The 25,842-nt window shown below is 38.2% G+C and overlaps 1 protein-coding gene across 2 annotated transcripts in view; it reads right to left on the reverse strand.

The window, feature by feature from the left end:
- chrm2a (cholinergic receptor, muscarinic 2a) overlaps positions 1-23,510 on the reverse strand; it is a 232,631-nt gene extending 209,121 nt beyond the window's left edge. For both annotated transcript variants that reach the window (XM_066668973.1, XM_066668974.1), the window contains exon 1: positions 23,370-23,510. The gene's annotated coding sequence lies outside the window, so the exon portion shown is untranslated. The remainder of the gene's footprint in view (positions 1-23,369) is intronic.
- Between the last annotated feature and the right edge of the window lie 2,332 nt (positions 23,511-25,842).

The following is a 25,842-nucleotide window of genomic DNA, read 5'->3' on the forward strand; positions in this document are numbered from 1 at the left end:
CTCAAGACTCCAGAGACTCAACAATTAACACTAAAAACACCTGGTTTACTTAATTATACATAGCAGCTCCATTTGCCCGTAGCAAACTTTTATAAAAAAATTTCTTTGCACTAAATGAAATTCCTACGGACCCCTGTAGGGGACGTGGGTAAAAAAAATTAATTTGAGTGAACGATTTACATTTCATTCACATGTTTTAATTAATTTGAATGAACAAATTGCAATTTGTATGCACGTTTTAGTTATTTCGAGTCAACGAATTGTTCACTCGTAATGTTTATAATTTAGGAGCCATAAATATTTTACATATTTCCTGTGAAGGTTGGTTAGGCTCCTATCTGTGTTTCAGCCTCCCCAGTGCAGGGACTTTAAGTGTTTAAATCCATTTAAAATCAATTAAGCAATAATTAAGAAATAACTCTTAAAATCCATAGGATTTCAAAGAACCTTCATAATTTAAGGGACATGAAGTGTGAAAAACCTTTTAAAAGTTTAAATATCCATTACTTGATCTTAAGGTTCTTTACCCATGTAAGCGTATTAGCAAAAATGCTTCTTTATGGTACCTAAATTGGTTCTTTGATGGCATCACTCAAAGAACCCTTTGTAGCATCTTAATTTTTAAGAGTCTAAGACTTGATTTTGCAATAGTTGTCAGTGGAGTTTGATCCGATTAACCTATTACTAAACTAAACTATTAACTAATACTTTATTCTGTCCTCACAAAATCCACTTTTACCCGAACTCTCTCTCTCTCTCTCTCTCTCTCTCTTTGGGAATCAGGGTTCATTTTTTGGCTATTCACGGCGATATACACGATTGTAATCAAAAATACCTTTTCTTTTAATTCAGATGTTTCCTCACTGGTTTAATGTTGTTATTAATTCCCAGAACTTGTAAATGTAAAATAACAAAGTGCCTCAATCTGATGCTCCCTCTCTCTCTCTCTCTCTGTTCATGGCAGAGGCATCTGGTTTTTTAGACAATGGAAAGGACTCCAAACGTTAAACGGCATGAATCGAGATGAGGATATTGCTCCATTTCCTGCTCCATACGTGGGTGGTAATTACTTATTTTTGCTGTTTTAGATTACTTAAGGTGGAATGTCTCCAAATTCGGGAGACAAATAACTGCATAAAAGTAAACACAGACCAAAAGTTCTACAAGACCAATCAACTTTACTATCAAATGATTTTCTGTAGTAATTCAAATAGTGAATAATAACTTAAAGTTAAAATTCAGCCACAGGTTATTACCAGAGGTGGGTAGTAACATTCTACATTTACACCGTTACATTTAATTGAGTAACTTTTTGGATAAACTACTTACAATAACTTATAAGAGTAGTTTTTATGCAGCGTATTTTTTATTTTTATTTGAGTATATTCAAGAACAAGTGGTAATTTTACTCTGTTACATTGAACTACATTCTGCTCGCTACACACTACTTATTTATCTTTGTTGGAAGTCTTGACATAACAAAACAAATCAGAAGCTCTGTCACATAACTGCATCTCACCAATCAAATATAGCCACTAGCAACGTTTGACTCTGTTTCACCAATCAAACAGAGCCACACAAAATCCCAGCAACAAACACAGGTGGAAAAGAGCACAGCTTCACAGTGCAAAACGTGAGAGCCAGCTGTTAAAGCTGAATATGCACTTCACTTCAAAACATCAATGGTTGACTGCCTTTTTCTTCTTGTTAATGAATTAGGTGACTACTTTGAACGAATTTGATTATTCTAAAGTAACAGTACTCTTACCTGAGTACATTTTTGGCTACTCTGCCCACCTCTGGTTATTACCCCTTCAAACATAGCTCATGAGGTTACTACACACACAGATTCAGCTCTCCAGAGTACAGTTCTCTAGTCTCCACAATAAAATTGCACACTGTCCAGAGTACTGTTGCCTTATCTTTGAGGACATTATAATAAGACAAGGTATATAATGGCACTATCTGAAATAAAACTATTTATTTTGAGCATTTTTAATATTATAAAAAGTGAGTTTTGTGCTGTTTAAAATATGTAAAAAAAAAAAATAAAAATATATATATATATATATATATATATAATCACTGTAGATAAGTGTTCTTAAAGCTTTATGACAAATGTGTAAACTTTTCATGAGAAGTGATATAAAGCTACATAAACATCTGTATATTTAACAATAAACTTAAAGCTGGAAGAGCGGCTTTTCTACAGCACATTTATTTCCTTTTTCTTTTTTTTTTTACACATTTTAATCATTTGGGAAGTTCATCATATATCAACTGTTGTTGATATATGGCTTTAGCTTTGCATGGTAGAGTTTTAACTTGTACTTGTAGATGAAGCGACAAATTGTGTTCACAATGGTTTTTTGAAGTGTTCTTGAGTCCATGTGGTAATATTCATTACAGAATGATGTTGGTTTTTAATACAGTGCCACCTAAGGGATCAAAGGTCACAGGAATTCAGTGTTGGTTTTCAGCATTGCTGCATACTTGCAGAGATTTCTCCAGATTCTCTGATCCTTTTGATGATATTATGGACTGTAGATGATGAAATCCCTAAATCGCTTGCAATTGTACATTGAAAAACATTGTTCTTAAATTGTTGGATGATTTACTCATGCAGTTGTTCACAAAGTAGTGAACATTACACCATCCTTCGGGGATGCTCCCTTTATACCCAATCATGACACTCCCCTTTTTCCAATTAACCTGTTCACCTGGTGTTTTTTTTAGCATTGCTCTACTTTTCCAGTCTTTTGTTGCCCCTGTGCCAACTTTTTGAAACGTGTTGCAGGCCTCAAATTCAAAATGTGAATATTTGCAAAAAAACAATAAAGTTTATCAGTTTGAACTTTAAATATCTTGTCTTTGTATTGTATTCAATTGAATATAAGTTGAAAAGGATTTGCAAATAATCTTTTCTGCTTTTATTTCTGCTTTACACAATGTCTCAACTTCATTGTAATTGGGGTTGTAGATCATTGTTGCATGAGTGTGTGGTATTATATGTAATGTTTGTCTACTACATAAGTATCTGTGGATGATGGTATTGTAAACTATTGCAGTGTATGTGAATTATATTATTGTGTACTAGGGTGGTACATATGCAAGGTGATACTGTGTGCTCTGGAAATATATGTGAGTGATCGTATGTATGTGTGTGTTTGTGTGTGTGGTGAGATTTCAGGCTGTCAGAGTGAGGAAGGGCTACTCTCTTTATTTCTTTCTTTCTTTCTTTCCTCTCTCTCTCTCTCTCTCTCTCTCTCTCTCTCTCTCTCTCTCTCTCTCTCACACACACACACACCCAGTCATACACACACACACTTCCCCTGTTTGTGGCCCTTTGGAGTCTCTGCCCAGATCACATTCAATGGAGCTGCTGCATCTGTGTCTCTGACATGGCTACATGACTCAACAGCTCTCTGCAGTAAATATGAGATAAAAAAAAAATCCATCCCAAAACCACTGTGCCCTCCAAAAATGTTCTAACACACACACACACACACACACACAAATAAAGAACAAAAACAGCCTCTGTGGCAACACATGCCAGTCAGTTGGCATGTTGTCTTGAATGTCTTGAAAAATTAATGTGTGTGTGTAATGTAGTGTAGTGTTGATAATGTACAAAGTGCCCTCCATTGCAATCTTGAGAAAATACAAACATAAAACCATCACCCAACAGACTTATTCAAATCCTTCTCTCTCTCTCTCTCTCTCTCTCTCTCTCTCTCTCTCTCTCTCTCTCTCTCTCTCCAGCTCTCTCCGTCTGTTTTTCCTTAGATGCTGTTTTAAAGCAGATCTTTATAAAAACTACAGGCCCACAGGCTGTGTGCTCTCAGATCCCCGTCCGCTGCAAGGAGGAATAAAAGAACGGTGTTGGAATTGTCAGTTGTTAAATGTCTTTATTGCTTTGATCTGCCATGTTTAGTTTAGTGTGCAGTTTACTGCATCTCTGACACTCCTGTCACGATGCAGCCATTACAACCTTGAATGGAGAGGGAGACGTGGAAATAGACCACAGAAAAAAAGGAAGGTTTTAACAGCAGGTTCATGGTAGGTGATGGTTTCAAAACGCAGAGCTTTAATGTCACTTTAGGCTTTATCTGCTTTAATGGTCTGATCCTGGTCCATGAGGCTGCAAGTGTCACAGGTGTGGGATCTTCACAAATCAGTGTTTAAATTAGTATAGGATTCCCTCAAAGTGATTCACATCATGTACATATACAATATAGCATGTACTTGCAATCAAGCAAAATAAAACCAAGTACAAAGTAATTCATTGTTTAGGTCTGTAGAGTCTCAGTCTAATCTCGTCGCAGTCCAGTTAAAAACAAGTATCTCCATGTTCATGGATTTTTAGTTTAGTACATCATTTGAATACAGCAGGTGCCCTTCACGCTATGCAAATTACTAATAGCAACAAATCTAAAGTATGAGTGGGAGGACAACACTGATTTAAGTGTCAGGTATATTATAAACTTTCTGGGTGTTTTAGGTGCTGAGGAAATTAGTGTGTTGTGGCTGAAAGATGCTGCCTGTGGCTGTCAGTGTGGATGGTACAGTCACAGTAAAAAGCCCTTTTCTGCCTCTTTAGCCTCTCTGCCTCTTCTCTCTAATTTGACTCTGATCCCTCTGTGAGATTGGCGTACTCTGTCTGACACTTTGATGCAGGAGGACAATCACTCCTACGGGTGACTGTCTGTGAGGAGTTTCGTGTGTTCTCCCTGTGTCTGTGTGGGTTTCCTCTTGGTGCCCCAGTTTCTTCCCACAGTCCAAAAACACATGTTGGTAGGTGGATTGGTGTCTCAAAAGTGTCCTTAGGTGTGGGTGTGTGAGTTAATGTGTGTGAGTGTGTGTTGCCCTGCGAGGGACTGGCACCCCCTCCAGGGTGTGTTCCTGCCTTGTGCCCAGTAGGCTCCAAACACACTGTGATCCTGAATTGGATAAGCGGTTACAGGCATGAATGAATGAAATAATTAATTAATTGCATAATTCATAACATGTACGTTCACATCTTCATTAAGAATTAAGTTCCTATTACAGTTCCAATATTCTTATATGGTGCTGATGGATAGAAATAAAAAGAATAAATATGTAGCACTAATATAAAGAAAGATGCACATTTACTTAGAATTTAAGTAATATTTTGAGCTGCTACTTTTGGACTTCTACACAATTTAGTGTTTGGGAGGGAACTTCTACTTTCACTGTGTTCAAAATTTTACCCAAGTAACCTAGTCGTAATTACTTGTAAATTACACTTGTAATTAAGTATGGATTTTGGTTACTCTGCCCGCCTCTGGTTTTGCCTCTTGAGAATTGTATTTGCACTCTGATCTTTCTTTCTTCCACACTGTGACCTCACTGGCTTATGTTAGCAACAGCTCTTGACCCCGCAGCTCAATTAGTCATTTACAGCAGCTTCCATTTATCATTTACCAGCACATTTACTCACTGTCAGTCAATAAGAATAGTGGTTTATCTACCTATTTTACCCTTTCTCTCTCTATCTCCATTATTTTTCCTCTTTCTCTGTCACCTCGCACACATACACATGCACTCTCACCAAGTCACACATTCATTAATTATGCAATATTATTGAGCAGCAGCAGGTTGGTAAATAACAATCAAGGAGCCTGTAGAGTCTTTTTGCTGCAATGTTTCACAGTAACACCCGGAGAGATGGTGTGTGTTTGGGTGTTCATGACAGCTAGAAAAAAAAACTCCTGAGGGAAATGCTGTCTATCTTTGTTCACAAAAACACTCATGGGCAGTCTCGACGGCCCTGTTAGAGCTTCTAAATGGTTTAAACTTCAGACTGACAGCTCTCTCTCTCTTTCCCTCCCTCTCCCTCTATCTCTCTCTCCCCCTCTCTCTCTGTGCATATGTGTGTGTGTTGTCTTTTGTCACCCATGAACATTTTTGTTCATTTTATGGCCCCATTGCTGTTATATAGCATCTACTGGTGTTTGAACTGAGCTTTAATTTAATGTTAATTACAAGGGCTTGACCACAATTACTGAACCATATCTCCTCTTTGTGGAATAAGCATTTCTTTATTGCCTTTAAAAAACATTTCATTTTAATGATGAATGGACCAATAGAAAAAAAGAAAGAAACCTGACCATTTCGGGACAATGTCTGTGCATGTTCTGCCTGTGTCTCTATAGGGTTCCTCCATGTACTTTAGTGTCCTCCCACAGTCCAAAAACTCACATTGTAGGTGGATTAGCTGTGTGAATTTGTGTGTGTTGTGTCTATGATTGCATGACAGTGTATTGGTCTTCAGTGGACGGATGCCCGGTTCACACTCTTGAAAGTTAAGTGTTTTTCAGTGATGCCACAAAGGAACCTCTTTTGCTTCTGTCAAGATCCATGTTAGTTTAAAAGATTTGTGAGCCTGAAGAACCTTGTAAAAGTTTAAAGGAACTACACTTGATTTAAAGGTTCTTCACCAATATATATTTATTAGCAAAAATGTTTCTGTATGGAATCAAAAGTGGTTCTTCTATGGCATCACTCAAAGGACCCTTTGGAGCACTTGTATTTTTAAGGATGCAAAGTGTGTTCCTGCCTCGCATCTAATGATTATGGGTAGGCTATGAACTAGCCAGCCTCACATTAAAATGTAGCGAAGCCTTTTCTTATAATTATTAACAGGATAAGATGTAAATTATTCTGTGCCTGTCCATTAGAACTTCACACAGGGCCATAAGCATCTATCATTTACCATTTAAATCCTATCCCAGACCACTAGGGTTGTTGTGGCTGTTTATGATCCGATCAGCAACAAGCTACACGTAACAGATAAGGTTAATCATTGGGCCCAGTCCATAGCTCTTCACAGGGGTCATCAGGTGGGCACCACCCCTTATCAGTGTCTCACTGAATTAAGCCCACGATACCTTAGGTATGCTAAACATCAAATCAGACATCCTAGACCCACCACCCTCCAATTATGCTTTACAGCCCATTTAACTATAACTCCACTCTGGCCTCCCTGGTGGCTCAGGCTGTACCAAGTCATATTCTCCTGCGGTCCACACCAGACCAGCTGCTCACCTCCATCTACTGCTGCCAGCCACTCACCATTACCCACCACCATCAACAAGTAGAAATGGACTCAGATTAGCAACACTCTGACTGATGCTTCCAGTCTGATGCACTGTTATTGTGGCCCCAGATTGATGCCACTATTATTATTATTACTGCTACATTGTAGCATACTGACACTTAAGTGGTGATACTGTAAATTTCTATCAATAGTGTGATCAAAAGAGGATGGATCCCTTTTTGTGAGTCTTGGTTCCTCACAAGGTTTCTTCCTTCAGCCTTGAGGGAGTTTTTCCTTGCCACTGTCGCCTTCGGCTTGCTTGCATTGGGCTTTGATTCAAATTATCTGTTCAGTGACAACATCAACTGTAAAAAGCGCTATATAAATAAATTTTGATTGGATTTGATTTGGTTTGATTCCAAGCCCCATTGGCACTGTTAATGCATGCTTAGTGCCACCTTGTGAATTTTGCATGATATATCACCAGCAACTGCAATAACACAACATGTTTTCCCACTCATCTGCCCTGTCCTCCACTAACCTCAAATATACAATGTATTTCCCAGACTAGTCTGTGCTCTCCTTATACAAAACCACTGTCTAGACTTTTCAGCTACATTTTGAAAAATTTTAATAGAGATACTGAAAACAGTTCTTTCCCTTTCACCATGTAAAAGAAGCATAGATCATTAATCTGGACTATTACTTAATTATTTGGAATCACTTGCCATATTAGCAGTAACTACAGCCCTGTGGATTTTGCAGTAAAAGTTCATTTAAATCCTTAACTTTTTCTCTCATTTCTAGCTAGCAGTATGAAAATTCTGGAATTTCTTTCTCTTGATATAGTTGACTGAATGTTGTTACTATGGCAACATCAAAGTCACTGAAGTTCACTTATCCTGGGACAAGATTTTGCAATTCCTATACTGGACAGCAGAAGTTTCCCAGCTGCTGAAGGATGATTCACAGCACTGTTAGAGCTTAAACAATCTTGGTAACAAAGATGTGGTGTCAGAAACTGGAATGAAAAATATATCATATTTCTTGCCAAATGTAAGATTTTTGAGGCCTCTGTTACATCAAAGTTCTTTGAAAATGGTGGTTTAAGAATGTGGTTGCACATTTTAAACATACAAAATATATTTAGTAGATTTATCCATACAGATAACTTATTAAACTTTGTTAAATGTTTTAATGATTACAGACAGTGACACTTTCTGAGAATACATAAATAAAACGTTACCTAATTTTGATCTTTACAAGTGTTACAGTAACTACAAAAACTAAACCATTATACGCAATGAGCAATACAACCTTGTACTCCAAGATTTTATTCCTCTACCATATAACATGTACTTAGCTTCGAGTGATTTTTGCACCTTCCTAAATCTGAAGAAACATCTCAAAAATCTAAATGATAATGTTTTTGAGACAACAAAATATTTTTTAGGGAATTGAACTGCTAATTTGTTATAACTAGCAAACTGGAGTTAAGAGTTATTACATCATTTGTTTGTTCTTTCATTCTCTGTAATCTCTTTATCCTGTTCAAGGTCACGGTGGGTCTGGACCCTAGTCAGAATTGCTGGGTGCAATCCTGGAACACTAGGAAATCCTGAACATAGGAAAATAAAAATATATAATAAATAATTACATGAATAAATAAGCATACATAGTGGGTTTTACTTGGTTAGAAGTTTTAATATCAGAAATAACTGGATGATTGATTTTTTTTCTTGCATACTTCTAGATCAGTTGCACTAGTGGACCTAAGTCTGTAAGCTTTATTAGTACTAATTAATCTAATTATTTTTGGCTTGCTACTCATATTGTTTGCCAATAATGAATTAGAAGCTTTGATCGACATATGCTTCTGTCCTGTCCTCTGTTCATTTCCAAGTTCACATTAATGAAAACAATATGGTGTTGTTTATTTACAAAAGCAGTGAACAGATGAACAAGGGTAATCATACAGGCTCAAACATTTGTGCTAGGGGAATTCAGCTTGTATATAAAACAAACAAAAGCAGATTTTAAAAGCGACAGCACTGTTTTTCTGTTTATTTTTTTTTATTATTATTTCTGAGAGCCAATTGCAACCTATTAGCTAGATCTCCTTTTTTAGTCAGTGCTCACAAACTGGAAAAGTGAAGGTTGCTTCCAAGACATGTAATGTACCACTCCATCTTTTCAAAGTGCTGTTAATGCAATGTTGTTGGACAGCTCAATAAGCTTGGAGGAGATCACAAACTGTCCATTGATGTTGGTTAGCCTCATAGAAAGTTATAGCAGAGGAAGGATATAAATGATTATGTATTATAAATCTATACTGCGATCATGACTAGCGTTGTGCACTACATAGGGAGAATGGAGTGATTTGACATTAAACATGTTTTTCTTTCATTCTTCCTAGTGTTTTGATGTCTCTCTTTAAGAGGTGCTATGGCCCTACTGGACTGGCATTAAGTCTTACAAGAAAGATATTAAACGTTTTTTAACATTCTCCCATATACATTAAATCATTTCTAGATAGCATTTAATTCCTAATAAAAATAAAATAATAAAAGGAATTTAAGAATATTGTTATATTGTTTTGTTTAAGAAACAAGTGCCCCCCAAAAAAGATCTATAAATGTTAGGCATACACAAAAGTTGTGGCAATAAAAGGCAGATGCAAAGTTCTGAGAGTATCTCTGAGGTTTTCTATGATGACTTTTCTGAGATTACTTTGGACTTAGGTAAACGTTCCTAACTCTTGCCACCATCAAAACAGCTCCAGGCCGTGACATGAGTTCTCAGTGTTTGACAGGGGTAAGCGCTCATGCAAAACTAATAAACTGTCTGTAGTGGCTAGACTCAAGTATTTCAAAATTTGACTCATCTATACATACAATTTCCACTCCTCGAACACCACTGACATTTACCAAGTCTCATCTATTCTCCCTGTGCTTGGAAGACGCTTTTCTTTGCAGCAAATCATCAAATTAGGCCAGAGTCACATCTTCTCTCAACAGCTGCTACTGAAACAGCTACAGGTCTGCTAACAATATAATTTACAGTTTTTCTCAGTTGCTTTGGTGCATTTCTCTGATCAAAATTCTCATAACTGTTAGTTCAACCTCCACAGGATAGACTGATTTGTGCACATCATAGTAGCAGTTTCTCATTCCGTCCAACATATTGCAAATACTTTTGGACATGCATCAATTGCTTCCAGACAATTCTCTGCTGTTTTATATCATTATCATTTGCTTATGTCATGTCAGTCAAAATGAACTATATTTATGAATGCTGAATAGTCTTTCCCTGTGACACTAATAGTCCTCATTTAATTGTTTGAATCATTACATACAAAAATGTTGAACTAGTTGTCAAAAGCAGTCAAGAAAATCTTATGCATTTCTTTATCATTTTTTTCTGAAAATGTCTCCTAAATTGATCAATTCCTCTCAGGTGAACCTCAGCTTTCACTGATGAGGAGTGTTTGCAACCAATAATAAGCCACATCTCCACAGTCCCTCAAAGCTGAATCCCATGAACCCTCAACTGGCAAGCATATACGAACCAAGCAGGACATAGTGTGTACCATTTTGTCAATACAGTGACCCAGAAATGAAAGGTCAGCATCATGGAAGAGGGGTGAGAATGTGTGGAGGAAGGGGAAGGGGACAAACCAGGGGAAGAGGAAGAAGTGGCCAAGTACATAGGCAGATTCCTGATGAAATTAGGGCTACAGAAAACAGTGTCCTCACCCATATCCCACATCATGGTCCATACAACACACAACATTTGCTGACTTTTTAGACACTCTTTACAGAGACATAATCCCTGAGAATGAGAGGGGTCTAAATGGAGACCATCTGAACAACTTTGTTGGGATAATGTGCGTTTTCACCACTCAGATTTGGTCAGACAGTGGTTTGCAGCATATGAAAGGCTGCTGGTGGAATATCTCCCTCCCTACTCCCCATTCCTTAATGCAATAGAGGAGTTTTTCTCTGCCTGGAGGTGGAAGGTATATGACCAGCATTCACAGACCCAAATGGCCCTGTTAGTTGCCATGGATGCAGCATTTGATCACATCACAGCAGCATCCTGCAGAGGGTGGATTCACCACTCGAGGAGATACTTTCCTTGCTGCATTGCAAGGGATGATATTCGCTGTGATGTCGATGCAAACATGTGGCCAGACAGACAGGAATGTATGGATGTGCAAGAATGATTTACAGTACTTTTTATGTTCCTATTCAGTTCCAATATTTACTGCAATATTGTTTACAGTTGTGCACAACTCTATGTTTCTTATTTTTACGATAGTATGATTTTTAGGAATTTCTGGAGCTGGATTCCTCAGTGGTTGGACAGGTCCTAAGTATAGTTCTAATATATCATTTTCACAAAAATTATCTTTCTTTGAAAGGTTTATAGTCATTTTAGCTGTTGTTTGTTAAGCATTATTATATTATGCATTGTCAGATTTGGATAGATTAGTTCTGTAGTTATGAAGTTTGTTGTATTTATTATTTATGTAAGTTCAACCATTCCTTAATTTTTAAGTCAAAATACACACTGTTGTGCACCAGATTCATTTGGTTAATACAAAAAAAAACCAGTTGGAGTTTCCAAATTATGTCATAGAATCAAAGAAACAAAATCAGAGAAACAAGATTTTCTCCTGCCAAGTCAAAAACTTAATACAGTTAGTTCACCATAAAATTTACAGTATCATTTATGTAAGAAAAATAGCTTATAGTGGGAGAAAACTTTAAGGGATATCCATTCTTCATTTGGAGCATTTGTATTGTGTTCATTCATCATGAATCTTAGACCACTGTAAAAGAACACGCACATGTTCAAATCATTCTTTCATTAATTCCTTGTCTGTAACCCCATATCCAATTCAGGGAACACACCCTAGAGGGATCATTATTATAAATAAATTTAAATAAATAAATAAAATTATACATTATTTTATTTTTTTAGACAGTGACGATATGCAACCATTTGACACATCTGTTGACACATGGAGTTAGCAAACTTCAGGGTTCACAGGTTGTAGTTTTCTCCTATACTATGAATAATTATTCATGATTCAAATATGCCAGTAGTAGCAAAATATGGGGTTACAACAGACACCTGGAGAAGGGTGTTCTTCTGAACCTGTTAGACGATCTTCTCGGGGCACAGCAGGGCAACATTCAGTTCCAGTAACGGAGGAGAGTTGGAGACTGCACCCCATGTGGCAGTAGTGTCCATACAGGATGTTTTTAGGCCTTGGCTGTAGGGTCTGCCCACGGGACGTGGTCACTTGTGGGGGGGTGGATGTAACAGGTAGGACCTGTAGCGTTGCACCAGAAGGAAAACCTTGGAATTTTCCCTCCTGTTGGGGGGGCTCTGGGTGTGCTGTGTTTTTTTTTTTTTTGGTGCCTGGGCCTGCAAGGTGGAGGCAGATGTCGGATGACGTGTGTTAATTTGCGGGGGAGGTGCCTATAGGTAATGTCCTGCGCAGTAGCGTTTGTCTGGCGTGGTGGATGCTTGCAGCAAACTTTTACTGCTGGTTGGGGACGTGATATTGTAGGCTGAGTACCCCTCGAGAGCCATAAAGGTGTGAGGTGTGTTGGAAATCACTACGTGTGCACGCTATTATGGGATGCAACAAACATACTGCAGTCAGCGGATTACATTGGGAAGGACGTGATTGGAACGTGTACACGGGACGCAGCTAAAAGACCGTTGTACCAGATGGAAGCTCATAACCAGTGGAGGATTGCCTAGTTGTGGGTACCGAAGCGTGTGCAGGTCACTGTGTGGCTGTACCAGCTACTGTTTTCCTTCCTCAAATATATATATATATATATATATATATATATATATATATATATATATATATATATATATATTTGAGGAAGGAAAACAGTAGCTGGTATATATTATACCAACAGTAGCTATATATATATATTTTTTTTTTTTTTCTGTAGTTTTTTTTTTAATTCTGGGTTATTTGACTAAAAGCTTAACGTCTCCCTTGCCATTGGAATAGTTATTTCTTGTCTTTTAGGAGTATTTATAGATCTATTGTGATTTAACAGTATATTGCTAGAAAGTCGATTAGTGGGTGGTATTGGCCAAAATATTCACAAGGTTTTTTTTGTTTTTTTTTTGATTCTTGTATTTTCCTTATTGGGTATTTTTTTTGTTGTTGTTTTATCACTTTAATCATTGTGGCAGTTTTTGAGCTGAACCGTGGTAATTAGTGTGAAGTGTTTTTTTTTTTTGTTTGTTTGCTTTATTGGGTTATATTGGCATATATATATATATATATATGTGTGTGTGTGTGTGTGTGTGTGTGTGTGTGCGTTTGTTGTGGGGTGATTATCATTTATTTATTTTTTAATATCTTTATTCATTATTGTGGGATTGGATCCAACCCGTATAATTGCCATTGTGATTTGAATGTATTTATTTTTTTGTTTTTTTCTCTTGTGGATTATTTATCGATGCTATCTGCTAACAAACTTCTTAGATTTTTTTTATTATTTAATAAAGTATATAAATCTTGCTCCTACTTCTGTGCTGTCTCCCCTCATTCAGTGAGGCTCTTTCGGGGATGGGAGAAAATTAGAATTTTGAGTCATTGTGGTGCTATTTAGGTTAAAGGGTTGGGGTTGTTATGATAGCCCTTGGTAGAATTTGAAGTTGGTGAGCACCCGATGCAACATTTAATTAATTAATTAATTAATTTTTATAACACCGGGAACCCCATGCTTTTTTTATTATTTGAATGTTTCATCATGTTCATTCACTATCTTGAATTTATCTCCTCAGAAAGATCTCCTTGAAATCATTTTTTTCGAAAGATTGAACCTAAATATATAATTAAATAAACATCTTCTCATGAATGTTTTGATATGAGGAATGCAATTAAGCAGTTATATATGGTGCTTAATGTAACTAGACATTAGCACAGTGCCTCTGAAACCTGCATCAATTACTTTCTCTCATTTTATGGGTGATTGTCAAAGTGTTCTTCAGAGGAGCTCTCTGCTGTGTCTGTGATTGCTTGTGAGTGCCTGTATAATAATGTGTGTGTGAGTGTGTGTGTGTGTGTGTGTGTGTGGATTGGCGGGGTGCATTATTACTGGATGAGTGATAGAACATAGACCCACCTGAGACTGTCTGGGTCCACACACACACAGACAAACACACACACACACTGAAACTGAAGTTAATTCACTTCTTAGATCATATACATTAGGTTTGTGTAGAAAGTTAATAGGTTTAAAATGGGGTCAGTAATGTTGCATCAATAGAGAAAAAGTTAAAGCTTTAAAAAAAATATTTAAACAATTCCATTCTCTACTCACCTGAATGAGAGCTGCTGAGAGGAAAACCCAAACTGTCTCATGGTTTGAATTGGACAGACGATCCAGTTCAAAGTACATTTACTCAGGTTTTATTTGACTTGATGGACTTTCTTCTTTATTTTTCCATGTTTGTTTGGGTTTACTGGGTTTGCAGTTTTCATTTTATACAGTACCAGCACCTGCTAATTGTAAATGTTTGAATGGTTTAAAAGCTGTTTGTTAATGGTTATTAATTAGGTTGTAAACATTTTAAAAATGATTAAAAATCAGTTGTTACACATAGGCCAAATAGTTTGTGTTTCCAAATAGTGATCCCACATCCATCTAAACTGCACTCTTTAAAATAAAGCAAAAAAGATGCGATGTGCGATGTCATAGAACCATTAGAAGAATCATTTTTGCTATGATGAATTTTTAAAGCTTTTTTTATTATTAAATATGTCAGCCAATATATGCAGCAAGTTCTTTTTTTAAATTTAAAATATTCTTCACACTGACAGGTCTCTTTAACAAACATGGTTCTTTATAGATCCAAAAGTATTTTCTATGTCATCGCTCAAATAACCCTTTGTAGAATTTTTTTTTAGAGTGTAGTAAACCTCAGATCATGTTCAAAATTTTAAGTTTGTAAAAATCAGAGAATGTTGCCTCACCATTTCCTGTTTATTACCGCGCTGGATTTCTTGTTTATACTGAGTAAATGGGAAAACAAACGGGTTCAGATATTTTCTCTTTCTCTTGGCCATGGCCAAATGATATCAGGAGAGGTTTGGATGGTGGAGACACCTCTGAATGTTGAAAAGCATGAAAAGCGAGGAAGATGTTGCTCTATTCCTTCTAAAGGGATGGGTATTTTTTATTATTCCTGTTACAGTTACATTACATAATAGCGCTAAATGCATGAAAGGAATATGGTTACAAAAAGTGCTACAAAATTAAACATCTTACAGATGAATTCCTGTGGTATTAAAACATGTGCTTTTTTAATCGAACATACTCAATGCAATTTCAGCACTCCAGATTTAAGAAATATTGTTATAAAAATAAATACATTTGAAAAACAATCCCTTCTATCCTTGCTGAGTTTGTTTTTGTTTGGAGTCCTCTCACTTTGTTCATACTCCAGTTATAGTGCTCTCACTGCTGCCTGTTTAAAAATAATTTATGTTCTTTACAGTTTTCATTGTGACTATACTGCACTAATGGCATGCTTTTAACGTCACAGACAAAAATCACATGTCACTGACAAAGACTAGATTCTATGAACCACTGGCCAAAAGTGGATATGAGCAATTCCTGTGAGACACTCAAAAAAATTATTCTTTGAGAGTCGACTCCTCTTTACTATACCACTCGGCCCTCTTGTTGCCCTGGCAACAGCTAAAAGACTGAGCCTGTTCCCGTTTTACATTCTTGCAATTTTCTGTTTCTAAATTAGAAATAATGGGTTATTTATCAGTTTTTGATAAAGTAAGTCATATTTTTTTTTTAGTTTTCCTTTCTTGTTAAAAAGTGCAAAATATTTAGTCGTAGTTCTTATCTTCAAATGGTTATTTTTATTTGGTTGTCCTGTAGTTTTTGTTGTGAAAAATAAATTGATGATTACTAGTTATCATTGACAAAATTAACATTGCTGTTCATACACAATTTTGTCCAAAGTAGCTGAACCTCAAATATGGTTTTTTTTAATGTTTATTATACTTACATTGTGTTCTTGGTCACATATTCTTGAGCTTTAAATAATTTCACTTCAAATTCCTTTCTATTTTTCTAGCCCAGGAGTTAGTCTTATAATCCCTCTCACTTACTGTAGGTCTAATCATGTATATTTTGCTCTTTAAGCATGCTGGTTCTCCCATATTTGTCAGTGTAAAGTTATCTTTGTCATAGGATTTTGAATGTCATTGTTTCTTATTCAGCAGTGCTCGGGTTTAATGCTTATCATCTTTATCGTGATATTGGAGCACTGAGAGGGGAGCTACTGTAAGCCATTTGGGCTTCAGTCTCCCCTGTGCATGCCACTTTATCTCCATTTATCTGCTCCATGTTTTGTTGAGCTAAATACAGAGCCAAAAAGAAAATAACAGAAAAGAAAGATGCTGAGTGACAGATGTGTACAGATAAGTGCAGCATGCAATGCTCTACACTCAGTTGAAGCTTAATGAGATTCTTTTTTCCTCCTCTTTTGTTCAGTATTGATAGTACTGTGACCTTACCTCAGGCAAGCAGACAGACTGCGATTTTAATTATATGAGAAGAATAAAACAAAGACGAGTGTAATGATGTGAAACACAGAGAGCTCAGAGGAATGTGTCAGTGGGAGGCTGAAAATCTGATCATTAAACCCCCTTTTTAGCTGCTCAAAGCCTATCTGTCCATTCCAAAATTTGATTAAGGTCACCATACCTATTTCATACATTTGATATGACTTGTATTCCCAAACCTTACTAATGCTTGGCACTGAATGCTGTCAAATCATCATAGAAATGGTCCAATATATAATGTACGCCTGTAGGGAACCGATTGCTCTGCATACTTTGTTAGCCTCCTTTCCCATTGTTCTTTAATGGTCAAGACAAGCACAGGACCATCACAGAGCTGGTATTATTTGGTTGATACATCAATTATACTCAGAGCTGCAGTGACACTAACATGGTCGTGATGGTATTAGTGTGCGTTGTGCTAATACGAGTGGCTCAGACACAACAGGGCTGGTAGATTTTTTTAAGCCCTCAGTGTCACTGCTGCTGATATTCCACCAACCAAAAATATCTAGCCAGCAGTGTCATGTGTCCACTGATGAAGGACTAGAGGATGACAAATACAAACAGTGAAGGAAAAGATGAGCTAATGTCTCTGACATTACATCTACAAGGTGGACAAACAAAGTAGGTGTATCTAACAAAGTGGAGAGTATGTGGGTCAGAATGTTGAAAAACTTATCCACTTTTATGCAGACAACTGTTAGACTACAGGCTGATAAAAGAGTATAAATATAAGGACATTATTTATAGTCAAGGTTTCACACCCAGTAGCTTCTGGCAATGAATCCTGATCCTTCATACACCTCATCCCATTTTTTTTTCCTCATCACATAAACCTGTTTCATGGTTGTTTTGCAGTTTTTCTTCTTGCTATTTGATCTGCTCACATGGCTCTTAAGCTAAACCTTCCTTCAGAGTTTAACTTATACCAAACAACTACTCTCTTCATTATCTCCTACTGCCAGCAACAGCCCAGGAGACATGACAGCAGTCCTGCTCCCTGTCTGTACTGAAGCATAATGACCCATTCATACGTCTCATTCCACATGTTACAAGGCTTTTAGGGAAGAATAATTGTTCTCCATGGCCCTCCATATCTTGTTACTGTGTCTGTTGTTTAGGTTGAATTTGATTGAGAGGTGAACATACTGTTCAAAAGATTGAGAACAATACTTATTTATTTAATTTCCGATTCAATCCACCAATTCACAAACCATTAATTTTTTTAGTGATCAAAGGAAAAGTACACACACACACACAAAGAAGCCTGAAAAACTACTTAAAACATATTGGATAAAATACATTTTTTAAATAAAAATAGGTGGTTTTCATTTATGCACAGTACCATATGAGCAAGGAACTTTCTTTGTAAACATGACACCTGCAGGCTTCAAATCTACTCCAGATCAGGTGTTGGATTGGGATTTCGTGCCAAACACTGCAGGGTTGCATAGAGCTCCAAAAGCGGAGCTGCAAAATCATGCCATTGATTTAAACCTAAGACAATTTCCTCTTGCTCCTATTGCCTATTGTCCTCAAGGTGATTTCAGTGTAGAGTAAATGTTGTTTAACATTGTCTTTTGCTGTAGTTTTGTCTGAACTTCAACACTGAAAAACCTGTTCTGTTCAGTAGTTCTACACTCTTAAAAAACAGGGTTCTTCATAGGCTCATTAATGAAATGGGGGGCTGTTGACTGAAACTAATCCTGAATTCATTCATTCATCTCCTGTAACCACTCTATACAGAACCCTCAATGGGTCCAGAGCCTACTAGGACACTACCTGTCACCATTGTCCTTGTCCTGAATTTGCATTTATAATTTGAAATTTCAGGAGGGATTTATCTCATTAATGGTTTCTCTAAGTTTAATAACCAGAGGTGAACTGGTATCCAGCTATATTAGGGGTCTTATTTTCCAAAGGGCATTGTGCTGAACTTAAACATGTAGCCTAGTTCACAGAATCTCCCCCAGTATTTGGAGCTAAGCCCCTTCTGTTACACCATCACAAAAATACTGCCGAGATCAGCTTTGACAAGCTTAGTGTCCTCTCCAACATGGGCCACGCTTTCTAAACAGACAGGATGAAGGAGGAAAAAAAATCACTCATCAAGTCACCATGCTATTCTTCATATTCATAAAAACTGCATGTACACCTCACCATACATTAGTCAGTATTAAAATGTGTGAAATAAACAATGCTTACTGGAGATTTATAAAAAGATTTTATTCCAAGTAGCTTTGGAGCATTTCTACTGGTCCATTCATTAAGAAATTTTCACACAGCTGCTGTCTCCAAATGATGGTGTAATGTCCGGGAGAGAAACCCAGATTCAAACCCAGAAAGAAAACCAGTAAATGGACTTGACACATTTAAAATAAACTCTCTATATATACATCAGTAAAAAAAACTATGGGAATTGAGCCTAAAAGAATATATTAATCTCTCTGTTGTGAACCACTGAACAGGGCCAAAACTCAAAAGGAAAGACTCCCTAAAACCTGAGATCCTCTTACAGGGATTTAGTCTTGAAATGAAACTCCAATATATTGTAAACCTAAATAAGTTAGCAGAACTCAAAAAATTAAGGCAATCAGTTGGGGAACTCCTATAATCCCACCCTCCAAAGCCCTGCCTCTCATTCCACCCTCTGTCCAATCATTTTACAGTCCACTATGTGGTCAGTTCTAGAAACATAGTGTCTTGCAGCCCTGAAATGACCAAGTGAACAAACACATTCATTCATTATCTGTAACCGCTTATCCAATTCAGGGTCATGGTGTGTCCAGAGCCTACCTGGAACCATTGGGCGCAAGGCGGGAATACACCCTGGAGGGGGCGCCAGTCCTTCACAGGGCAACACAGACACATTCACACCTACAGACACTTTTTGAGTCGCCAATCCACCTACCAAAGTGTGTTTTTGGACTGTGGGAGGAAACTGGAGCACCCGGAGGAAACCCAAACCGTCAAAGGGAGAACACACCAACTCCTCACAGACAGTAATCAGGAGCAGGAATCAAACCCACAACCCCACAACCTGGAGCTGTGTGACTGTGACACTACCTGCTGCGCCACCGTGCGACCCTTGAACAAACACAGTTAATGTTATATTTTAGCTGACCCAAAAGCTCCACAGCCCGTCTAAAAATTTCCATGACCAAAGATGAAGTAAAATGAGAGGAAATATCGGCCTTATGTTTGAAAAGTGGAGGAAGTTTACAAGCAGCAACACTACAGAACAGAGCCAGAGCTGGCTAATTTCCTCCTGAACAGGTAACAGCAAATAATTCCTGAAAATATATAGAAGTACAGATGCCTGTGATTAGATTAAAAGGAGTAAAGGCCATAGGTTCTGTGCTTTATATAAAGAAAATGAGGCATAGTGACATTTGAAAAGTGTCAGGACTGTTTTTTGTGTTACGTTTGTTTTATATGAAGGTGAATAACAACATGATTGAAAGGTGTAAATACCATTTTTTGTTTGTTTAAAAAAAAATGAGACAGATTCATGTGTGTTTCTCCGTGGTGTGTGTGTTATAAAAATGTGCATATTGCATCAGCTCTTAAGATGGAACAGAGAATTCAAGAAACTGGCAAAAAACGCCAATTAAGATTCGTAGATGGATACATGTAAGGTGGAATGAAATGTTTGACTACGAAATATATGGATAAGAAGTTCTGCCTCCTAAATGACATTTATGGTGGAGGGGAAAATCAATAAGTATCACCAGCCTTGTCTACTCGTAATATTTAAGGTGGGTTTGGACGCTACAGGCTTTAAAAGCAGGGAAACGCCGGCCACTCGTTCACTTTTTTGTCCTTTCTTGTGTAGACAGATGTTTTAGTGAAATGATGAACACTTTTCTGTGTAAATATGTTGATTATTGCACATTCTTCTTAGCTATGACCCAAGTTCTTAAACTCATCACTTGCTTGTTCATTCAGTTCTCCTCAAACTGGCAACCTGTTCGAGCTTCACGTCTCTGGAGGAAGGGGAGGAGGCAGACAGCTCTCTCATTTACTGACGAGGCTAAGCTTTTTTTTCAGTGCAAATCTTCCAAATGATGCAAATCTTACAGCATTAAGGGCTCTGCAGTAGAAACATATACGCACACATGTTTGTTTCCATGCATTTATGGGAGCAGTACATGGACTCCCATTCAATTTGTATAGACTTATAGACCCAAACATTAACCATATATATTGTTGCCCTAAACCTAACTCCAGACTTAAATGTATACTAACATTAAAATATGCAGTCCCTTTTAAAAGTATTGATTTCCATCATGGGGTCCCCAAAAAGAAGTCCTCCCTGGGTCAACGTGCAAACTGGTTCTGGTCCCCACAACGACACACACACAAACACAAGTCAGTGGCCCTGTGTCCTAACAGAATGGGGCTTTAAGCGGATCAGCAGTGGTCAGACTCGCCTTGCTTTTTAGCTCAGTCTTGGTTTAATTTCACTGCGGTGAGCTCCAGAGCGCGGGTGTTAACCGCTGTAATGAGGTAATGAGGCACACGTTGGCCACTGTGGATGGCGGGTCACTCCGAATAGCAGCTGTGAGCGATGACTCTGTCTTGGCACGCGCGCAAAGCAGTTTCAGCACTTAAGGCCAAAAAAACGCAGAAGTGCGCGAGCTCCTCTAGTACCCCTCATCTGTCTGAGCTGCTTTTTCAACCTCTTTAGATGTGTACGATTTCCCGCTCTTAACGCGGCCACGTGTTTGAGGTGCCTGTGCGAGCACGCTCACCGCGCAAAAGCACGAACCTGTATTTGTGGGAGTTTACGATCAACATAAACTGAACGTTTGACCAACTCCAAAAAATGGCCAGACGTCACGACTGAAATATATATCAGACACACATAGAGATAGATAGATAGATAGATAGATAGATAGATAGATAGATAGATAGAAAGACAGTTAGTTTCAAATAGACCTGTCCATATCTTAGTGATTGTGTGTTTTCCCTCAACATCCCCATGGATCATTTTTAACAGATCGAAGTGAGACCCTCTCTGTGAGAGAGCCCGGGATTAAATATGAATAAAGCTTCAATAAGCTGATATTTCCTCCAGACCTTTAGAGGAGCTCAAGCTCCAGCTCTGATCAGCGCAGAATTGGGCAAAGTGCGGCTTTACGCTGATGCAAATAGGGGCATCATTCCTTATATCTTCAAGGTCTGCTCCTCAGAGGGGTTCCAAGGACACTGCGCTGTCTGTGTGGATGACTCTTAGCTCCATGTATGTAACATAGAGACACCAGTGGCACCGTATACACAAGAACTCGGCTTCCAACCGCTCCGTACTCAGTACAGACACAACCAGTGATGAAGCTGATGTCTGCACCATTCTAAAATCCTGCTTAAAACATGCTTCAGAGTTATTTCCCGTGTCAGGCAGAGATTACCAACAGCTCTGGAGGGTTAGGAACCTTTACAGCATACAACAGCACACTACGCACTAACGGGCAGAGGGACTGCTTACTGTGTGTGTGTGTGTGTGTGTGTGTGTGTGTGTGTGTGTGTATGTTTGTGTATACAAGCGCGCTAGTGGGACACCTGAACGCTATTCACTTTTTAAGTTGCGCGAAAGTCAGAATTGGACGGAGCGTCGCTCGCACCGGACTCTTCACTGTTAATTCTACACACACACAAACACACACACACACATACAGGCACACTGCTCGGTTCATGTTTTCCTCATCATTTCCCATGATGAGTTTATAGTATTTTATAGTTTATAGGCTAATTTACTACTACTTTATTAATGTGTATTAGTCAAGTCATAATCCCCTTAAATGTAATAAGCACACCTGAATGCTAAGCACTTTCTAACAGGTAGATTAGGTTATTCACATTAATATGCATATCAGTAAAAGCAACAGTAGACACATTCATTGCCAAATATTGAGCCAACTTACATCTATAGTGCTCCGATCTTGCAAATTACTGAACTTACGTGATCGTCTCCGGTATTCAACATTAAAATCTATTCTCCAGCTGCACCATTAATTCATATACTATAACTTCATTAGTACTGTAATGTGAAGTATTTTGAACTAAGTAGAAACGTCAATAAAATTAATTTAAACCAAGCAAACACTTCATAATAATGCATCAATTTGATCCGTAAACAACGACTTTATTTTGCCTCGATTACTCTGACCGTCTCTCTCTCTCTCATTCACTTCTTTCATATCCTTCTATCCATCCCTCATAAAAAATCCTTAGTGCCAAATGTTTACAGACATGAGATCCATGCTTTCTTTCCTTCTTTCTTTTCTTTCTCTCTCTCTCTAAACACTCCTTTCCCTAGAATGTTTCCTCTTTTATTGCTACTACACTGGGGACATTGTTGTTAGCCAGAAGCTACAGAGCAACAATGACGATAAAATAACACAACTGCAACATATACAAGCTCTGAAGAATAAGCGGAGAATTCCTCTCTCTCTCTCTCTCTCTCTCTCTCTCTCTGTGTGTGTGTGTGTGTGTGTGTCTGTCTGTCTTTCGCCATTGACATGAACTGAGACGTCCTGTGCAGCTTCTGCCCTATCTCCGGAAACTGTTGTGTTTCGATTGTAAATCAGTACACACTACAGCAACACGTATATTATAAAAAAAAAAAAAAAACAACAAACAACCAACGTTGAAGGGTATAACCAGGTTTTGACCTACGTGCTCTTTATGTCTTTCACTCTCTCTCGGTGTCGTTCTCAAGCAGTGGGGCACCTCGCGCGCTCTGTGGCTTCTCTCTGACCGCTGGTCAGTGGCTCCGCTCGGACACGCAGCTGCACGTCTGAGGACATTTTGCTCGAGAGGCTGCGTGGCGGGAAGGCTGAGCTCTTCTGGCTCCTCGTGAGTTTGGAGAGAAGAGTGAGGGAGAGGGGTGGTGGATGGGGGAAGGGAAGGAGCGATGCGCGCAGACGCACGATAGTACAGCCAGCCCACCTTTCAAAAAAAAAAAAAAAGGCGCGATTCCCTTCCCTGCCCGACATCTTAAAATCCAAACACGTAACACAGTCTTTCTAAAGTCAGCCAATGGCAACTGGCCGAAGGGTTGGTTTCGAGTGCTGTCGTGCACGCGCGCTGGAGTGGTCATCTACTGGCAGTTGTTTAATAAGAATAAATAAATTAATTAATTGATTAATTAGCCCAAGTTGGACGCGCCGGCTAAATTTTGGTTGAACCCCCCTTTAAGACCAGAAAATATTTGGCTTGTTCCCAGTTTAAAATGCATTGTCTCTGGTTTCAGCACTACGGACAGTGTTCCACAGTCAATCAACAAGCGGAAAGAAATAGCAGTGAATGGAGGCTGATGATCTTCCTTCTGGGACTGAGAGTGGGATTTCAAACTGTTTGGGCTCGGCACGAGTGTGGCGCGTGCCGCGTATGCTGGTGGGCTTGTTTTAGCCCTGCTTGTAAACGAAGCAACACGAGCTCCAAAGAGCGCCCGATCACGTGCTCTGTCAACACGACAAGTTAGACTAGGTTAGAGCAGGCGTTACTCCCGGTGAAGGAGCTGCACATCGAGCCGTTACAGTGGTGCCTCTGCTCGTTAAAGGAGCACTTCGTGAAGAGAAATACCTGAGAAGACCTGGACGATTGGAGAGTTCTACTGACATCTACTGGGAGTAATTCTCTCTCTCTCTCTCTCTCTCTCTCTCTCTCTCTCTCTAGATTCAAAATACTATTAGCATGACTGTTAAAAAATAGTGCCAAAACAGTACAAGAACAAGCATAACGACAAAAAATCCAAATTATATATATATATATATATATATGTGTGTGTGTGTGTGTGTTATAATTACAAAATAACAGTACAATTCAACAGTGGTGAACAGGTTAAGGAAAATATTTAAAATGAAACATTTACAGTATATTTTAAAGTGTCTGTAAGTCTCTCTCTCTCTCTCTCTCTCTCTCTCTCGCTCTCTCTCTCAATTCAATTCAATAAGCTTTATTGGCATGACCATATTCAGACACAGTGTTGTCAAAGCATTAATACAACAACATGGGACGTTAATAGTTATTAATAATGATAATGAACACCAGTCTAGTATAATTGTAAAAATAAAGGAAACAGTTAAAACAATAAATGTAATAAATAAATGAACAATGATTATAATACAACTTAAATGAAGTGTAAGGATGGAAACAGACAGGGCATTTGTGTGTGTGTGTGTGTGTGTGTGTGTGTGTGTTGGTCACTCACTGTCCCTGAGTGTGTGGCAGGCAGATATATACTTTGCTGCCAGAGTGCTGCTCTCCCCCGTGTCTCTGAGGAGGACACTCGGCTTCATTAGAGAAGCTGTAGAACTGTGGAAGAATTTTCTCAAATTCTGTGAAATAAATTTCTCTTAATTTTTTGTATTTATCACACTCTAATAAAGTGCAGCTCTGTCTCCAGTTTGTTTTTGTGTTGGAAACTGGCCTAATGTGTTTATGGAACCCCAGTGTCTGTAAATGAGCAACAAAACAAACTGTCTTGGTCCGGCATGCTAGGCTCTCTCTCTCTCTCTCTGAGAAAAACTCCATAGCTTATTTTGTGTCATTATTGGGGGGCTGTGTCGTAGTAAAATTGGAACAGGGCTCTAGAGGAAGAGAATAAATCGCCACTGTCAATTAAAACAGAGCAGAGCTGAGTTAGGCTGTGGATGTATATTGATGCGTTAGGTCTGTATGCTGTCATGCTCAGAGTCCAATTGCTGTGAAACATATAGAGCAACTGCATCCCCACAATACAGCCAGGGAGCTAATTAAACTAAGAGAGACAAACAAAGAAAAATTCCATTGTTTCTGACCACTCATTGCTTGCAGCTATTTACATATGCTCCATTGTCTGTTATCAGAGGCAAAAATGTTAAGCAAGGCCATACTCCAAGAGAATACAAGAGAGGGGTGAAGGGAATATGGAAAAATGAGCAAGGAATTTATTGAGAGAGAGAAAGAAAGAGAGAAAATGAAGAAGGAAAGAAAGGGAGGAGGGGGAGGGGCAGAATTAGAAAGTGAGAATGAGGGAGAAGGGAGAGGAGAGCGGGTATTATGATAGAATGTATGTTATCTGTGTATTAACAACATGCTTCTTTTCAAACACAATTTTCAACACACAATTCCACACAAACACAGGTAATGAGATGGAGAAAACAGT

Source organism: Hoplias malabaricus, chromosome 4 (assembly GCF_029633855.1).
Source record: "Hoplias malabaricus isolate fHopMal1 chromosome 4, fHopMal1.hap1, whole genome shotgun sequence".
Lineage (NCBI taxonomy): Eukaryota > Metazoa > Chordata > Actinopteri > Characiformes > Erythrinidae > Hoplias > Hoplias malabaricus.